Below are 18,154 nucleotides of genomic sequence, written 5' to 3' on the forward strand. Positions count from 1 at the left end.
TTTCCCCAATAGCCTGGTTTTAGATGTTTATCTGCACATGATCTCAGTACAATTTATATTTCATGAAGGTGAGTAATTAGAATTGAAACAGGACTTGCCAGCACCTTCATTGGCACTCGTAGTTATCCCCTTCCATACTGGCTTTTGGTACCTATTGAGGCTGCTTTGCATTTTTCATAGTCTCCTTACATTCATGGTCATGGACAATCAAGTCCAGAGCTCAGAACCTTCCAGTCTTGTTCTATTTCAATGGACAGATTTCCCAGAGGGTAGCACACAACTTCCTTTCTGCATCATTTCCAGTTCTGTGCTGTCCCATTTCATCTCACACCTACCACCCCACCCCTTAAACTCATCCACTTCTACCCAAAAAATTGCTCTGCGATGACAGTGAATTAAAGCACACTTCATCAGTACACTCCCATTTGTCTATGCCAAAAACATTCATGTAAGTATTTACCAGAAGCAAACCCAAGACCTGTCTTTAAGGATTCTCATTGGCAGGTTCTCTCTGGTGTGATGCTCTCCTGAAGGTGTTTCTCACCACAGGCCAGCCTTTTACCCATCTCATCATTCTTATTAATATCCATCTTCATTAGTTTCATTGATAATTTCCCTAGTTTCTATGTATCAAAATGACCTGTTGAATTTCAGCTTAGATCTGCTTCATCTCTTGCACCTAGAAAATCTGACCACTATTTGCCTCTCTTTGAGTTGTCTATCAGACTGGGCAGCCTTGAATTGCTTCTGCTAAACCCAGACTGCATTTGACAGGTGTCAGGCTTTTCCCCCAAATACCATTCTAATGTTTATTATTCATATTTTGTTTGAGTCCTTTCCTAACATTGAGGTGACAGCGGTCAATTGGCTAGGAACAATTTCCCTTTTTCAAAACCTGGGTAAACACTTTTGACTGGGGAGGTTTACACAACAAGTAGTTACTGTTGGATTTAACTTCATGTAGTCTGGTGAATGAATCTCTAGGGGTCCTGGGATGGAAATGGTTTTGTCAACATGGTAAAGTGCACTGACCATGCTGCCTTGTTTTTGCCTGTGGTGTGGCTCCTTGTTTTTGCATGCCCTAATTCCTAACAGTTTCCTTGTTTTTACATTCTCTCTGAATATTTAACATCTTCTTATAGAAAACTGAATTATGCTGTTCTACGTTTATGATTCTATGATTACTAACCTGATTCACTATCTGAACATCTCTAGTATCCGTCTCTTCCCTCACTGCCCCCTTACTCACCTCTTTTGTCTCCTTTTTACTTATGCCACTTAAAGAACTTATCTGCTTGCTGTCCTTGCAAAGTCTAACTGTGCTTGATCTACAGCAACTTGCTATTTACATCAACCCATGGAGACCTCTTTGCTTTTCCCAGTTCTTTTTGGTCCCTCTTCCTCTCCCTCTGTTGTTGCTTTGCCCGTAGCATTTGGAGCCTTCCCTTGTTAAGAGCCCAAAAGAGTCTGACTCGTGGCTATGCCATGCATATTGCAATGATTTCTCTCATCTTGTGTGTGTGGGGAGCTCAAACTTAAAATGTACGCCCTTACACAGAGGTTAGATTGGATGAGCATCCTTCCCGGCGCTGCCGTGCCTGTTGCCCCATCCCACAGCACTTCCCTATTCCAGGGGACTGAGTGACAATTCAGTCCCTGCTGGTGTTTCCTTCCCAGCATGCTAACTGAATGCTGAAGTGGCAGCAGCGCTGATGTTACGTGCCAGATCAAATGAATGGGAAAGGAATATTTTTGTTATTTTGAAATGCCTAATTGATTTCACGTCCAGCTGGCACTAATACCCTCTCCTTCTCTTTTCTCCCTCCCCCACTCCCATCAGCTTTTTACTTAAAAAGTAGAAGTATTTCCCTGGTTGTCGTGGAAGCCTCTTCTGAAGGCATTCAAGAAAAAAAAGCAAAATATTTAAAGAAAAGCAACTTTTTTTTCCTTTACTGATGATATTAGATACCTATCACTTCCACAATTAGCATGCTGTCATAAGGCATATGCCGTCAGTGGGGTTTTCTTCCCACCTCTGCTCTTTAAACACTCTTTTCTCCATAAAGAGGAGGAGAAAATCATGGCTGTGAACACCAGTGTGTGCTGGTGCCAGCACAGGCACCAAATACACCCATCACTGAACAGAAGCAAGCAGCCAGGCTCAGAGGCAGGACTCACAATGAAACGAAGCATGGATGTCCAACCTCTTGGCTTGCCTGGGCCTCAGTGAGTGAAGAGGAATCGCCTTGGATTGCTCCAAAAGTAATGCCTTCTACTTATTTTTCATGGCGACGACAAACAGATACAAAGAGCACAATAAAACTACTTGATAGAGGAAAGTCTCAGCTACAAAACTCTATTTTTCCACAGTTACCACTATGAGCTATGCATTTTCACAGACAATGAACAAGAGCCTGCAGACCCCACTTGTAAATATCTGCACCAGTGGAGGTGACACACTGTCACTGTTGTTGCTGCTGAAATGCACCACCCACCACCTCTTTGTGCTCACATCTACTGGTTGGTCTCCACAGACATTCAGCAAGTGTCAATGAATGTCAGTGGGTGCCATTTTTTCTGCATGGAGGAATTCAGTGACACACCTTTGCTTCATACACACTTCTGTGTCAGATGCCATTCTGTCAGTGTCCCTTTGCTGCCATCTGACACATGACAACAAAATGTAATGGAATATTGGTGGGAAGGTTCAACCTCTAGTGTCATATCTGCTTCTGACATTATGGGCCAACATCATAAAGCAGGAGGCATTACTTTCAGAGCAGCCCTCATTAAATATATAAGTAGCTGATATATATAAAGTAACAAAACTTATTATAATTTTCAATTTTTTCTAATAAAACATATACAAAAGAGAGCAACAAAATTATAAGACTAGTGGGATATGGAACCTTGTGGAACTAATGCTCCAGGCTGGTTTGATGACAGGGGTTGCAACTTGTAGTGAGTTCTCCAGGAGCTCAGTAGAGACTTTTGATGAAGTTTTGCTCTTTCTGCACTTCATCTTTCAAAGCAGTTGTTCTCAAATGTACGTAATGCCAAAAAGCAGTGATGTGAATAAGGCACAACTGTGAAGTGAGGGATATTCCTCTGCTAAGATAGATCTGATAAAATCTGGTCTCAGACATTCTTGTTCGGTGTATCTATCTGTCCCATCTCCCAAATCTCTCTTTTTTTTTTTTTTCATTAGGCTTTCAGAGAGGTTATCTAATCTTGCCTTGAATACATTGTCTGTTTGGATCATAATTACTCTGCTGGCAAAGTACTCCATCGTCTGATGTCCTTTCTGATAGGTGTTTCTTTCCAATAACACGGGCTCTGTCGTGCTTCTCTTAAGCAACAGGCACTTACTCCTGTCTCTGTTTGTGACTCCCACCCTCAGAAGCTCATTCCTTCCAGCCAGGTGGTATCCTCAGCTTGATTTTTAATGGTATCAGCAGATGGAAAGACGCACTTATCACTCATGTTTTTAAGCCTTTTGCCCCTGCATGCTCTTTATTGAAACACTGACAAGACTAAGCACCTTCAGAACGTAAAAGCCATCCAAAGAGCTGGAAACGAGAATGCAGTCAAGCCCTTCACATCTGTGAAGAGAGGTGGCATCAGACTGGAGGACAGCAGCATTTAAAAAGATGTGTTCCAGCATGTTTTCGGAATGTGTTCAATACCCATCCCAACATTACGCAAGTTAGAACTTCATTTTAAAAGGACTAGGAGAAAACAGAGGAGGGACATTGAAAATGAAATATCTCTTCCTCCCCAAATAATTTCTGAGCACTCAAGCTAATTCTATTAGACTCCTCGAAAGTGAACAGAAATGCTCTAAAATTAATAGGAAATTTTATAACTAACCAATGAAGAGATTTCAGAGCCCCTGTAATCTGATTAAATACTCTGAATCCAGTTGGCATTCTCCCATATTGTTCTGTATCAGCTGCAATCTTTTAATAGCACAAGCTCCGAGGTACAAAAATAACATGCCACAATGGCATACAGTTCCCTGAAATACAATTAAACTTTCATTATTTGAATTATCCCTTAAAAATAATCACTTTGGGCTAAGTAGATCAGATTCTTTAGGTTTTTTTGCATAAGCCTTATCTAAAATATTTTACATGGAAAAAAAAAAGATTAAATGGAAAGAAAAAAAAAAAGTGGACTTTCACAGAGGATGTGAGAAGAGGAAGGGAAACCTCAGTAGAAAGACTGGGCTAAGCCAGCCCTGTGCCCCGTGCAGCAGCACTTTGGAGCTGCAGAAGGGACCCTGCTGTGCACCCACCTGCTGCAGGGCTGCATGGGTGCTGCTCCCTCCACTCCCAGGAACGCCTGTGTAGAAAGGGTGCTTTGAAATTCAACACAAGCTGTCCTTGGCATCAGGCTGAGTGGCTTAAGCAATAGCAGAAGCAAAACTGCAGCTTTTTTTTTTTTTTTTTTTTGACAAAAACCAGCGCAGCTCGAAGGGAAGGAGTGCTCCTACGTGCTCGTGTTCTGGAGCCTCTTACGTGGGAACAGGGCTGTTCCCATAGCTGAGGCGTGATCTCTGCACGTCCCAAGATTATAACCAGAAGGCTTGTGCAGAGGCACACACACCAGGAGGACACTGCCTGGCTTGTCCAAACTCAGCCTTTGGCACGACGGGAAGCAGAGCTCCCTCGGGAAGCACCAGCCCGTGCACGTCAAGGGGAAGAGCCCTGCCACCAGTCCCCGTCCTCCTCTGTGGCTGCAGCAGATACCAAGGAGCTGGATTTACCCCAGAACTTGGAGGTTCCACTTATTTTTAGCTGCCTCACATAGCTCCAGCAGCAGCTGAGCACACCTGTCATGGCTGAAGCTGCACAGGGCCTTTCATGTCATCACCACAGCAGCCTTCATAGAAAAATACATAACAATAAACACACCATGTAGTAGGGTTTCATTAAAAAATAAAGGGAAAGTACCTAGACTTCATGTGGGAAAACATCAGGAATGAAAAACAAGCATTCTGTTTTCTTGCATGTGCTGTATGCAGAGCACTGTGAGCATCAGAGGAGATGTGAAGCTGTGGAGGGATTTACTCACCCCAAGTATTCCCTGCTGTGCTCACAGATCCAAGGCACGCTGTGAGATTAACAATCAGGGAAACAGTCCAAGCAGCACCAAGGAGAGGACTACTTTTTTTCAGATGCCCTCAGTACAGCACAGCTGTGTTGGACACAGCTAGCAGGTTTCTCCTTGCCCACAGGTCCAAAAGTATGGGGGGACTCCCCCCCCCCATTTACAACACTTAGCCAGGCAGCTGTTTGGTCCTTTTTTTTTTTTTCTATCTCAAGGCCTAGATCTGTCCTTTGACTCAAAATCATAGAATCGTTAAGGTTGGAAAAGACTACTAAGATCATGCAGCCCAACCGTCAGCCCATCCTCACTATGCCATGGATGACTGCAATCCCTTGGAAATACATATCTACGTGCAAGGTAGGCAAGCACAGGTGTGAGCCTGAATGAGTAGCTGTGGCATAGAGCACATGGTTTGGGGGCATAGTGGTGATGGGTTGACGGCTGGACTACATGATCTTAGTGGTCTTTTCCAACCTTAATGAGTGTATGACTTTATGAACCATGGCACTGAACACCCAAACTCTCAGTAAACTTAACCAAAAGCTGCAGGTGCTGCCTACCCCCTCATCACCCAGCATCCCTCTGTTTTGTGAGAACCCCAAAGATCTCTTCTTGCACATGGTCTCAAGGAGTCACAGTGAGTGACTCAGGGTCAGCTTCGTCCAAGTAAACAAGGAGTTGACTTCAGCTATGCCACCAGAACTGCTGCAGCGTTTCATATTAAACAGTGCCTAGTCCTATTTCACCTGTAAAATATTTACGACACATTTCTGCATGGATATAAAAGATAATTGCTTTAATTAAACATCAAAGATCACTCTATTTTATGACGCAGAGAAATTCGAAATATCTATGACCTAAAGCATGCCTTTGGCATCAGATCTCTGAAGACACTGAGTGCTTGTGTATTGGCCTTGAGGTTTCCTTTAACAGCAACATGGCTGCTAGTGTGCTCTAGTGAGTGCCCAGCAGGTAGGTAAGTACCCTGTTCAACACAAGCACAATGAATTCACACCCCAGTCATTGCTCCACCTCTCTTCAGCAGGACTATCTCCAGGAGCACTTTCAGAGCTTCATAGATTGGGTGTTCTGCTTTCCTACAGAGGAGGAAAGCTCTGTACCTCGGTTGCAGGTGGGAGTTGAAGATGATATCCTTAAAAGCATGCAGGTTTAGGCTTACCCAATCTGAGTCTGTGCTGCTGGGGACCACACTTAGGAGTGGAAGGGTTTGGCGGATTATTTTTGTCAAAGTTGGACTCAGTGAGCCTTTTGGGTCACTTCCAACTCAGGATACTCTATGATCTATGATTCTATGATCTACCCTGGGCAGAAACTGCATCCATTCCATGGACCTGGGGACTCCAGGATTAACTCAAGTCAGGCAGCTCACGTATTCCCACCTCACTTCCATGTACATCCCTGGAACAAATCACAGGCAGTTCTGGAAGAACTTGAAATAAATTAAGGATACTAACAACAGTCAGCATGCATGAAACCAGTCTAATTGCTTTATGTCAGACCAACCTAAATTTGTTACAGGATAGTGGGGGAATTGGTAGATGTCACAAATCTTGATTTTTCAAAGCGAGGACAGTGCAGTCTAAATTAAATTATTACAGGTGGTTTACAAGAGTGGCTGGAAAATCATAGTTGTAAAGTAGTTCAGTGCTGTGGTCTCACCTCACAGTCAGGCTGAAAGGGCATGCAGGCAGTGGTCTGTGCAGTCTGTCCCAGCCTGATGGTACTTCACGTTTCCAAAAACAACCTGGGAATAAAACAGAAGGGACATTTGTTGGTGTTATGAAGCTGAAAGAGGCTGCATGTAACAGTGCATAGATTAAGAATTAAAAATACAGTAGTGAGGAAATCCCCTGAAAAAACATGACTTGCTTTTAACTAGAGAAATGCAAAGTTCTGCATTGCACAGCAAAAGACAACTTCACAAAATTGGACTGGGCAAGGACCGTGAGAGGAGCAGCTCTGGGAAAGTGGGCTGTGGGCTGAGCATAATTTGGTGGTACCTCATCGCTATTAAAAAAACTGACTGCAGCCTCCACCTCCCATTCCCCTGCACTGCACTGCTCAGGGGGAAGAGGTAGAAGAGGGTGAATGGGGGGGAAGGTGTTTTTGGTCTGCTTTAAATTGTCACTAAATTACATTAAGCTCCCTATGGTGAGTCCGTTTTGTCCATGGTGGTAACTGGTGAGCGATCTCCTTGTCCTTATCTCAGCCCTTAGAATCATAGAATCACAAGGTTGGAAAAGACCTCTAAGATCATCCAGTCCAACCGTCCACCTATCATTACTATTTCCCACTAAACCATGTCTTAAACACTTCTTCATTGTATTTCCCCCTTCTCTTTGTTTGAGTAGGAGGGGTTAGAGAGTGGTGCAGACTCCCAGCTCGGGACAGAAGATAATCCTTAAAAACATGGTGGAGGTTGTTCTTCCCTAACTTCAGATCACTGTGTAGGTAGCTGCAGTTATATACTGGACACATAGCAGAGAGTCCACCTCTAACAGATAACATACTGATGGAGAAGAAAGGATCTCGGCAGGATTAAAAAAGGCAACAGCAGATGTGCTGAGAAGCAGACAGTTCCTTTATGTCCCCTGGAATGTAAAGTTGGGGGAGAACTGTACCATATCACAAAACTGTAGAAAGAATCTTTATATCTTGCTATTCTGGAATGCAGGAAGCTCAAGTTCATCACTCTGTCTTTGGGAGGTATCTTTTAGGTTTCCCAGCTCCGGATTAAACCTCCTCTACTTCACACCTGAAGAAGGAACACTGACCCTGAATTTTTAATGCTTTTCCAGAGATAAATCAGTTTGTCTTATAAAATGCCTAACTATCGCAATGCCATCTTGTCTTGGAAAACAGAGTATCTGTGTTTTGTGAAATGATGTCAGGAATTATGGAAAAGGGTCTGGAAGGGTCCTTTTGTCCATGGAAGGATTCATCTCATTGCTGGTGAATGCCCTTCCCAAATGGTCTTAAAAACCTGTGACAGTGGAGATCCTCTTGCCCTGCAGACAGCTTTTCCTAACATCTAACCTCTATTTCCCCTGCTGCAGTTTCTGGTCATTACAAGATGCTCCTGTGTACGTTCTTAATAGACTGCTGATTCTTCAGTTGAGGAAGCACGATGACACTGTCTTTACAAACCCAATCATTTCTAAATTTAGTACTCCCTCTTATCCTTTCCATAAACATCTATAAGGACACTGTGCAGCCAAAGTGATGTAGCCTTTGAACCTTCATAAAGTTAAATATATAGTGAATTATTTTATCTCTTCATGGCCAAATAAAAATGAAAACCAGAGCAGCATCCAATTGCACATACCAGCCATAGCAGAGAGCTGTCAGCTCGGGCTTCATGCACAGCTGATTGAAAAGCTGATTGATGCACTTAAAATACGTGGATATCAGTCATCACTGATTTTAAGAGCTCCAGGGGAAAAAAAAAAAGTATAAAAAAAACAACTGAAAGTTTCCAATAGGAGGAAAATATTTCTCCTCCCTTCAAAAAGATAAAAAAGCAAGGCAAGCTGTAGATCTCCTCCATTCTCCATTGCTCAGTGTTCCCAGCAAGCTACTGACTGTCACATACTTTGAAAGGTGAGTTAAAGACAGTGTGGGTATCTTCACTTTCCCTCTCCTCATCTACTCATCTCTGCAGTTTCTACATTATGGCTCAGGGATTACACCATCTCCCCTCCGCATCAGTGCAGCCAATGCACAACCAGACAAGGAACACCAAGTGGTGGAAAAACTGGAACCCCATGGCTTGAACAGGTGTATTTTTCACAAAGTAAAAACCGTCTGGAGGGTGGGCCCAGAAAGTAGTGGTGAATGGAGTCAAATCCAGCTGGTCACCAGTGGGGTTCCTCAGGGGTCAGTATTGGAGCCCATCCTGCTTAATATCTGTATTGATGAGCTGAATAAGGGCATTGAGTGCACCCTCAGGAAGTTTGCAGGTGACATCGAGCTGGGGGGGACCGTTGATTTGCCTCAGGGTGGGAAGGCTCTACAGAGGGATCTGAACAGACTGGATCGATGGACTGAGTTCACCAAGTGCTGAGTCCTGCAGTTTGTCCCAACAACCCCAGGCAATGCTACAGGCTTGGGGCAAAGTGGCTGGAAAGCTGCATGGAGGAAAGGGGCCTGAGGTTGTTAGCTGACAGCTGGCTGAACACGAGCCAACAGTGTTCCCCACCTGGGAACACTGAGCAGTGAAGATGGGATGAGCCATACATCAGCACTGGGTGCTGTCACCCTCTGCAACCTAACAAGCCAGTCCCACCTGCCCCCATCTCTCTTCTGTCTCTGTAATACAGCAGAGGAGTTTGATTGCTCAGACCTCAGATCAGGTCCATCTAGTCCTAGACACTGCTCAGGATCTCAGCTCACACCAGGTGGAGGTGGTTGGACACAGCTCCTGCCCTAGCAGGGAGCCCTGGTGAGACCTCCTCAAAGTAATGTACAACACTGTGGTCTCTGATTCAAACTGCAACAAGCACAGAGACAGAGAGAGACAGAGCAATGTTTTCATCCTTCTTTAACATGACAAAAGCGGCAGGGAAATCCACATGACTGCATCCTGGCTTATACTTGCCCCCCGGATAGATACCTCAAACTATCTCCAATTATAATGGCAAAGACTGTACCAGCTAGTTAAGCTGAACACGTGATTAATAATATACCCAGCAATTTAGAACTTGAAGCCTTTACCATGCAAGCCATGTACTCTGCTCTGAGGCCTACAGATGATGCTTTGCATTGATCAGACATGGGGATGATTTACAGCTGTTGCAGGATGGAATGCCACAAAGCCTAGAGGGAGTAGCAAACCTTGCTAGTTAGGATAATTCATCTCTCCTGTCTCTTTGTTAGTCCCTAATTTTAAAAGTCAGTTTCCTTCAAGAGCCATCATTACGTTTTCAATATTAAAACCTTTCAGTTTCTCTGGGGAAACAAATGAGGAAGAAAAAAAAAGAAAACTTTTCAAAGCTCAGGAGGAAATAATGGGTTTAGTCAGACAGTTTCCTTGTAGGAGATGGGTTGGTAAAAGACTTCCAAGAACAGACTCAAAGTCAGCCTGTGTTTTGTGTGCAGCAGTATTCCTGGGAAATTTACACACCTGTCACCTAATTGCTGCTTCCTTTGTAAAACAGAAATGACAAACCCAAGTCGTTTGCTTTCAGTGTCTATTTTTTTTTCTTTATATTCTTACAGCAAAGTGCCTGACACTTCTTTGAAAAGAAATAGCAGATTTCCTCCCCGCTTTGGGATTCAGCACAGGCTGCACTTCACAAGCTGCAAGCAAAGCAGGTTTCCTTCGAGTTGTTGTGGTGTCAGACGGTGCAATGTATTATTAAAACCCAATTTCAACTTCCTAAACAGTCAGGTGCCAGATGGCCAAACTATATGTGTGCAGTCCAGGAGCAGAGCTAGGATGGGCTTGTGACATGCTCCTGGTGTTGTCACAACCTATCTCATTAGAAATTTCTACTGTCACTTTGGTTTTTATGCAGTGGAAGTCTGCTGGTCATTTCAGTCCTAGCACATCTAAATGCTCTGCAGGTCTCCGTCAGAGTGCACAAACATTCCCATGGACGCTGGTTAATTCTTGCAAAGCTGAAGTCGTCCTTAGCTGAGCGGTGGGAATGCAACTGGGGCCAGACCTTAATATTCGCCTCCTGTTCCTCGGCACTAGTCACAAAGCCATGAGAAAACAAACAAAGAAGCAATGCTCACAAAGAGACAGCATTCCCAAGGCCTTCACAGGCTTCTCGGCTAGAGTCAGAAAACGAGCTTTGGAGCATTTGTCAAACAATGAAAAGAGAGGCAAACTGTGGAGAGAAATTTCCTGTATCTCCAGAGCGCAGGGCAGTTCTGCCAGCATATATTTCTTAATATTTTCTTCTCTGTGTGCTCCTCGTTGCCATGTTCTATGCTCTAGTACATTTCCCATTGCTTTGTAGTTGGGGATTTTAGAGGACCAGACAACATTCAAGCTGGCAGGGCAACAAGGACTAGAAAATTATACGGGATGTGGCTTGGACAGAATTTAGCCTGATGACATTGTGGCTGCATTGCAACAGCAGCCTCCAAATCACCTACAGGACAGAGTGCCTGTTCCAGAGAACTGTGCCATGGTTGTCTCTGGGACATGTGGGGTGGGGGCAGGCACAGCTGCAATGGGACTGTGGGGAGACGGTCCCTTGGACTGGAGTTCCTACACTGTGTGCAATTGCATGAGTGCACCCCCAGGGGAGGATGCACTGCCACAGTGGGCTCACAAATAGCACTTTAGTGCTTCACGTTGCTTAGGGCTTCCCGCATTTTCCCCAATGAAAGGATGGAAATATGGCCTCCCTGCAAGGTAGTCCCCAGAAACGCTCCTACAGTTTCTTTCTGTATTTCCCTCAGAGAAGCAAAAATCAAGCTGAGATTCTCATCCATACTGAGAGGTAATGAGATTCCCCGTGGGAGGGAGGAATAAGGAGAACCTCAGCCATTACACAGGTCATCGCACCGGGATTGGAAAGCTCTCCAACTATTTGGAGGCACAGCCTGGCCCCGCCTCGCAGCCGACTCATTGAGCTCAGTAGCATGGCAACATGACGGAGCAGTGCCTCTTCAGGCTAATACCATGTGGAGAGATTAAGTGCAAACAAACAGCAACAATAACGGGCTCATTGACATGCAAGGAGAGCCCAGCTGGATCGCATATGCCTCCATCGTGTAGAAATACCCCTTTCTCCTGCTTCTTTGAGCTTCTACAGGTGCCCCAGTGCCGTCCAGCCCCATGCAGCACCAAGAAGTGTCCCATTTGTGGTGGCTGTCAACATCTCCATACCTCTCAGTGAGCCCGAGATGCATCAGGAATAAGTTAGGAGGTGGTGGAACGGCAGTAGGGAAGTCCTAAAACTGGGGCAGGAGAAAAGAATGAGAGTTAACTGAATGTAAACAAGTCTACAGCGAGGCAGGTGGCAAGCTGGGGTGCGATTCCCAACAGAGCTTCTGGAAGAGGCTGATGGACCGCATGGGGGGATTTATCCCTCTGCCTCCCCCAGCAGAATTTAAACAAAGCCAAACTTCAGATGTTTCTCTTTTAGGAGGAACTACGAAGTCTGGCAACTACAAAATGAAAATGAGCGGAGGGAAGAAGTTGTCTAGCAAAATTAGCAACACATTTCCTTCTCTGCCTTCCAGAGAGCGTGCCCCCTTCCAGCATGCCAGGTCTGCATAGCGTAAATTATTCCTGTCTAAATTTAAGCCTGTGCTGTTGCTTCTGCCAAGTGTTTACTCTTGAAGGCCGTATTTTTTCAGGCACAGATGATGCTGGATGACACGTGTCATCACAGTGCATGTCCTTGAAAAATATGTGCTGTGAAACTGCACTGATCTCCTGCAGGACATGCTGCTCTCATGTGCAAAGAAAGCGTGAGGAAGGTCTCGATCAAGAGACCACTCAGCGGGTTGCCGTGCCAAGGCTGGATTAAGGGTGGGTGAAGCTTCCCGCTGCCAAATGTCACTGAGTTCACAGATCATCACCAAACCATGACTACGCTTGACTCATACAGATAAGACCTCTGGGCACCTTTTCCCTCAGCTAACTCTGCATTGCCGTTTCCCCCATGAATGAGAGTTGCCCTTTGCGCCGCAGCGTGTAAAGCTACAAATTCATCATGTATCACAGATTCCTTCACATCCAGCAGCTGCTTCAGTAATGCACAGCCATCACACACCACTAGCAATGGCCTGGAGGGCAAAGCAGAGGTGCTGGCTTGTGCTGAAATATCCGATGGCTATTTTCACACTCCCAAACTCGCATTCCTGTTCACCTCTTTTGGCCGCATGCCTCCTGCCATCACTGAGAGTGGAACTCTTTGAGAAGGTTGGATGATCTCTTTTTGCTTATATTCAGATTTACGAAAACCTGCATCTGTGAAGTGTGATAGATAAACCAAATAATTCAGTTGCTGTGCAGATCTATTTTGGTTGTGCCAAGTAAAAGTCTTTTATGGCTGGGGATGTGGCAACCCTATCCTGTCTTCAAAACAAAGACCTCTGAACCGGGCAAGCTCATCATGCTCTTAAGCACCTTTGGCCTTTACTCTCTTGTGGGTCTCTGTCCACACTAAAGCACACAGATTAGAACAAACAGTACATTTAAAGAGAAGGTTTTATACCCCCTAGTACGGAGAAATGTTTTAAGTTACTGTCTTAAGCTCCAGCATGTCAAGGTTAGAAACGTTTTTGTTTCATTGTTCGGACTCCCTATGGCCAAAGTCAACATTGGGCTTGATGGGATGGTTTGATATATGGCAGCCCAGCATGATCTCATTGCTGGGAGGTCATGGGATTCGTGCATAAAATGGTCAGGCATGATTAATATTAGGCAGTATGCGTGCACAGAGATACACGGATCTGTCACTGTGACTACAGATGGAAAGCCCAAGCTGCATGAAGGTCAGACGGGGCACCATGACTCTCTGGGCAGTCAAAACCAGACATCCTATCTCATGTGGTGCCACTCGGAGAAGAAAGCCACTTGTCCCAAAATGCCTCTGGGGGCATTCCATGCTGTTGTGCTATGCAGCTTAGGTCCACCCCGCACACCTGTCTGCTCCAATAGCACGCAGCAAATGGAGGAGCACATCTGTGCTGGGAGCCGTTTCTGCTGTCCTCTGCTATTTTTACACAGTGGCTGTGAATGCTTGCAAAATGAGACACATTGTCACAATTAAACTGAATGCATTTAATAGCAAACTATATCACAAATTGCAGAGTGAAACCACTTCACATTTCCATGGGGCTTGCTAGAAAAAACATCTCCAATTAATGAGGCACATTGTAGACTTGTTTATATTCTGTCAATTCTGTTCAAGAAACAAATTATCTGTGTGTGATTATGAGGGCAAATTTACCCTATAATTTTCCATTTAGCCTCATTTTACTGCCTGGGCTGTTCCACTGAGCTGAATTGTTATTCATGGAGCAAAACCTCCATCTTCTTCCCTTGCCCTGTCCTCCCAAATCCAAAAGGCTTGACACATTTTGCACAAATAGCAACACATTGAACACAAACACTGCTTGGTAGCACCAGCTCCCAGCTTCAGAGCCAACAAGCAGAGGTCTTGGTCACCTTTCTGACTCGTTTTGTTCTCCCCTGACTCATAAATCACAGAACCCCAGCATGACTGAGGCCGGCAGGGTCTTCTGGGTGCCTCCGCTCCATCCCCTGCCCCAGTATGGACACCCAGAGCAGGGTGCCCAGGACCACATCCCAGCAGCTCTGGGAGATCCCCAAGGAGGAGACCGCACAGCCTCTGTGCAGCCTATGCCAGTGCTCCGTCACTGCACAGCACAGAAGGGCTCCTGATGTTCAGAGGGAACCTCCTGTGCTCCAGTTTGTGCCCATGGCCTCTTGTAAACCAGAAACCTGTTGTTAGCCAGAAACTAAGCAGAATGGATGTTCTGGAGTCAGTTCAGAGTAGCAGAGTTCACAAGCATGCACCAGCCTCAGAAAAAATTGGGGTGTCAGGTTTGGAGGGCAGGGGCTTAACTTACCACCTGCTCCCCAGCATCCGCAGGAAGCATCACCCCCAGCATGACTGCAGAGACGATCTGGGTCCCAGCACTGTAATTGAAACCATACAGTACTACAGCACTCTGCCATGAAAAGCAGCAGAGGTTGCATTTCATCACTAATCTTGTGGTTTTGCTCACAGCTACAAGTAGCGTTCTCAGTAAAACCGGCACAAGCAAACTTTTGTGTGCTCTTCCTCCAGCCATGTGGGAGGGTCTCTAGGCTGGAGTCTTCCCAGGCTTGACTATTTTAGAGTAGTTTGGGCCTTGTAATGATGCCTCCCTGCATGTTTCAGAACAAGCCATCTCTCTCCCCCAGTCACTCATTGCCGCAGGCATGCAGGAAGTTCCAAGCAAATCACAATGAGGCAAGAATGTTACAATCTTGAATTAGAACAAATATCCCCAGCTTCTACACAGCATCTCCGCTTATGTCACATAGGTAGTATCAGCCTTAAAATGTCAAACTCCTGCTCACCCTTCTGTAAATCACGGGAAGATTCTTCCTGGAGCAGCCCAGCAGCAGAAGATTCCATTCATGGGCATCAATCCCAGGTACACACCTCGGTGCACAGCCACAAGCAAAGGGACAAAGTAGAGATTCATTTCCACAGTAACATTTGTAGAGTCTCAATATATTTATAGCCTCCCACATACATCCTGAAGAGAAAAAGATAACATGAAAACACCAACCAGAAAAACAAACAAAGAGGAGCAGAACTATGGCTGTGGAGCTCCACTTGTTGCCCAGATGCCTTTTATTTTTGGTGTCTGTCCCAGCAGTTTCCAAGAAATCTCCTCCTACCCTATTTCTATGGGAAGGTATAGTGTTACAGTTGAACCCTTCAGGCGTGAACATATGAGGACAAAGGCCACAAGGTCAAGTCTGTATTTGTAATATAAGATGTGAGCAGGGCCAGGTCACTGGAGCAGGCTGTGCTTTCCAGAAAAACTAAAAGATGCTCCTAGGATCTATGAGACCATCAAGAAATACCAACATGGTCCTGCTAGGCTGTGCTTGCCTGAGCCAAGGGGCAGGTTTATAGAATCACAACATGGCTGAAGTTGGCACAGACCTCCAGACCCATCTGCTCCAGCAGGGTCACTCAGAGCAGCGTGCCCAGGGCCAAGTCCACTTGGTTTCTGAAGAGCTCAACAGGGAGGATGCCTCCCATCCATGCCACCAAGAACACCTTACCCATACCTTGGCAAATAAGCAAAGCTTGCTAAGACTTATTAGCCTATAGACAGCACCACACGGACACCACTCATCATTACTTCCACCTTATCAAAGCACAAACACCTTTTGTTATTTCAGATTTTTCCTTAGATTGAAAATCATAAAGCTTACCTATTTCTTTTTAGCAATAACATCTAAATAAAACAGAAGACATCAGCAACACATATGTGAAGTAAGCTTACTCAGGGGCTTTCCTGTGGGCAAAGTTTCACCCAAGTTCATTTTTTTAAATTTTTCATAAATGTGTCTTAGAGATTGTAATGCATGGAAAAAAAAGCACCTCTTAACCTCTGAAGCCCCACCAGTCCTGTTCATCTCTCACATGGAGCCATAATCCCTTCCAGCAGTAACTTGTTGGGATGTCACAAACAAAGGATTATACCTTCAGGTGAGACAGAGCTCCTTATGAGCTTACAGCTAAACTATTACAGAACCTGTTCTCATACTGAAATTGCAGACACGTGTGTGACTTAAAACAGTGTTACAAGACTGCATACAGATGGATCTACTGTGAGAATTACTGTTATTCCTAAGTACTGTGCTAAGGTGGTGAAAATAGCTTATGGGGCATAACTACTTCTTGCAGGTGTACTTTTAAACCACACCATCCAGCAGAAGAGCATAAGTTATTGTCACATGTGCCTTCCCATGGTCAAGCGAGCAATGCTGGGTTTGGGCTACAGTTTCAACAGGCTGCTACCACTAACTCAGAAATCAGTTGGGTATTTCTGACCTTGGGTAAAACGTGAAAAGCAAAGTGTACTTTTGTTTTAAGGCACATCCTGGTGACACAGCATCTTTCCCTATGGGAGAAGAATGAGGAAGAAGATAAGTAATCCTCAGTTAAATAAACTCATTGACTTGATATGGAGAAGCAGGGTGGGTGGAGGAGGGGAGTGTCAGGCCTACCCGTGCTTGTGACACTTGTGACAGCCTTGGCCATGGATCCTAGCATAGATTTCCTCCCCTCCAAAAGGGACAGCTGTTTCACAAGCTTTATAAAATCTTACCCAGAGTTTAAAAAGAGAAAGAGACAGTGTGAGCGTATGCGTTCAGGTTTGGGCCTGTTTCCAGCTGGCTTGTGGCATGGTGCTACCTTTCTTCATTGTTCCCGATACGTAATGCAACATAAAAGCAAAAACCAAAGTAAGATGTCAATGACTCGTTGATGTCACTTTTTCTTATGTACTCAGGTGGCACCAGAGATGTGCTGCTACATAACTAACTGAAATGGAGGGAGATAGCCCATGAGGCAGCCTCCAAAGACAAAGCGCACACTGTGGAACAGTACAGAGGGGCTGTTGTGAGTGCACCAATAGCACATGATACTCCACTGTTTCACACTTACAGCTCACACACACACAAAAAATAATGAATAAAGAGAGACACTAAAGTTCCAGAAGAATTTCTGAGCACCTGTGAGCACAATAAAATGCAAATGAGCATTTCCAGGAAAATCTGAGATGGTCACAGGCTGCACTGGATGCCCAAGGAAACCCTTGTGCTTCACAGCATGAGATGCTACATAGTGACAGGAGAGCTGGCCCCAGGATGGCCATCCTATGCACACAATGCTTTAAGTGACATGAGGAGTCAGCAATATGATTATGGTAAAAAGTACAAATATCTTTTAGGCATGTTTTTCTTTCTTTCTTGAAAATGATGCGTTCTTGTTGTATTTACCTCAAATATTATCAGCTTTCTGTCACCAAGCTGCAAAAAAAATTCTGTCTACTAAAAGGAGAAATCAACAAAAACAAACAACCAGGTTCTGGTGCTTCTATAGAGAGGGGTCAGGTTATGCAGCAAGTTCTGAAGCAGCTTAGTGTCCAGCTGTATTTTATGTTGATATTGTGGGGCTCGTGAAACCGCTTGTGAAATATCCATGCAAATCCAAAGGACAGTCCTAAGTTCATTTGCTTTGTTATGAGTTCTTCATCCTACAGAAGACCAAATTAAGAACAATGAATCACAGAACCATTAAGGTTGGAAAAGACCACAAAGATCACCAAGTCCAACTGTCAACCCATCCCTATCATGCCTACTAGCCATGTCCCTCAGTGTCACATCCACATGGTTCTTGAGTACCTCCAGGGATGGTGACTCCACCACCTCCCTGGGCAGCCTCTTCCAATTCACTACCACCCCGAGAATAATTTTTTCTTAACATCCACCTTTTCTTAACATCCACCTGAATCTCCC

General features: G+C 44.8%; 1 long non-coding RNA gene across 13 annotated transcripts in view; it reads right to left on the reverse strand.

Moving 5' to 3' along the window:
- LOC116216197 (uncharacterized) overlaps nucleotides 1-15,818 on the reverse strand; it is a 42,746-nt gene extending 26,928 nt beyond the window's left edge. For 5 of the 13 annotated variants that reach the window (XR_014880999.1, XR_014880994.1, XR_014880997.1 and 2 more), the window contains exons 1-3: nucleotides 14,695-15,818; nucleotides 11,978-12,048; nucleotides 6,793-6,877 (exon numbers count right to left, since the gene is read on the reverse strand). This is a non-coding gene — a long non-coding RNA (uncharacterized LOC116216197). The remainder of the gene's footprint in view (nucleotides 1-6,792; nucleotides 6,878-11,977; nucleotides 12,049-14,694) is intronic. The other 8 variants (XR_004158623.2, XR_004158621.2, XR_014880993.1 and 5 more) reach the window with 8 other exon arrangements.
- Nucleotides 15,819-18,154: the final 2,336 nt, after the last annotated feature.

The sequence above is a fragment of the Meleagris gallopavo genome, chromosome 1 (assembly GCF_905368555.1).
Source record: "Meleagris gallopavo chromosome 1, MGAL_WU_HG_1.1, whole genome shotgun sequence".
Lineage (NCBI taxonomy): Eukaryota > Metazoa > Chordata > Aves > Galliformes > Phasianidae > Meleagris > Meleagris gallopavo.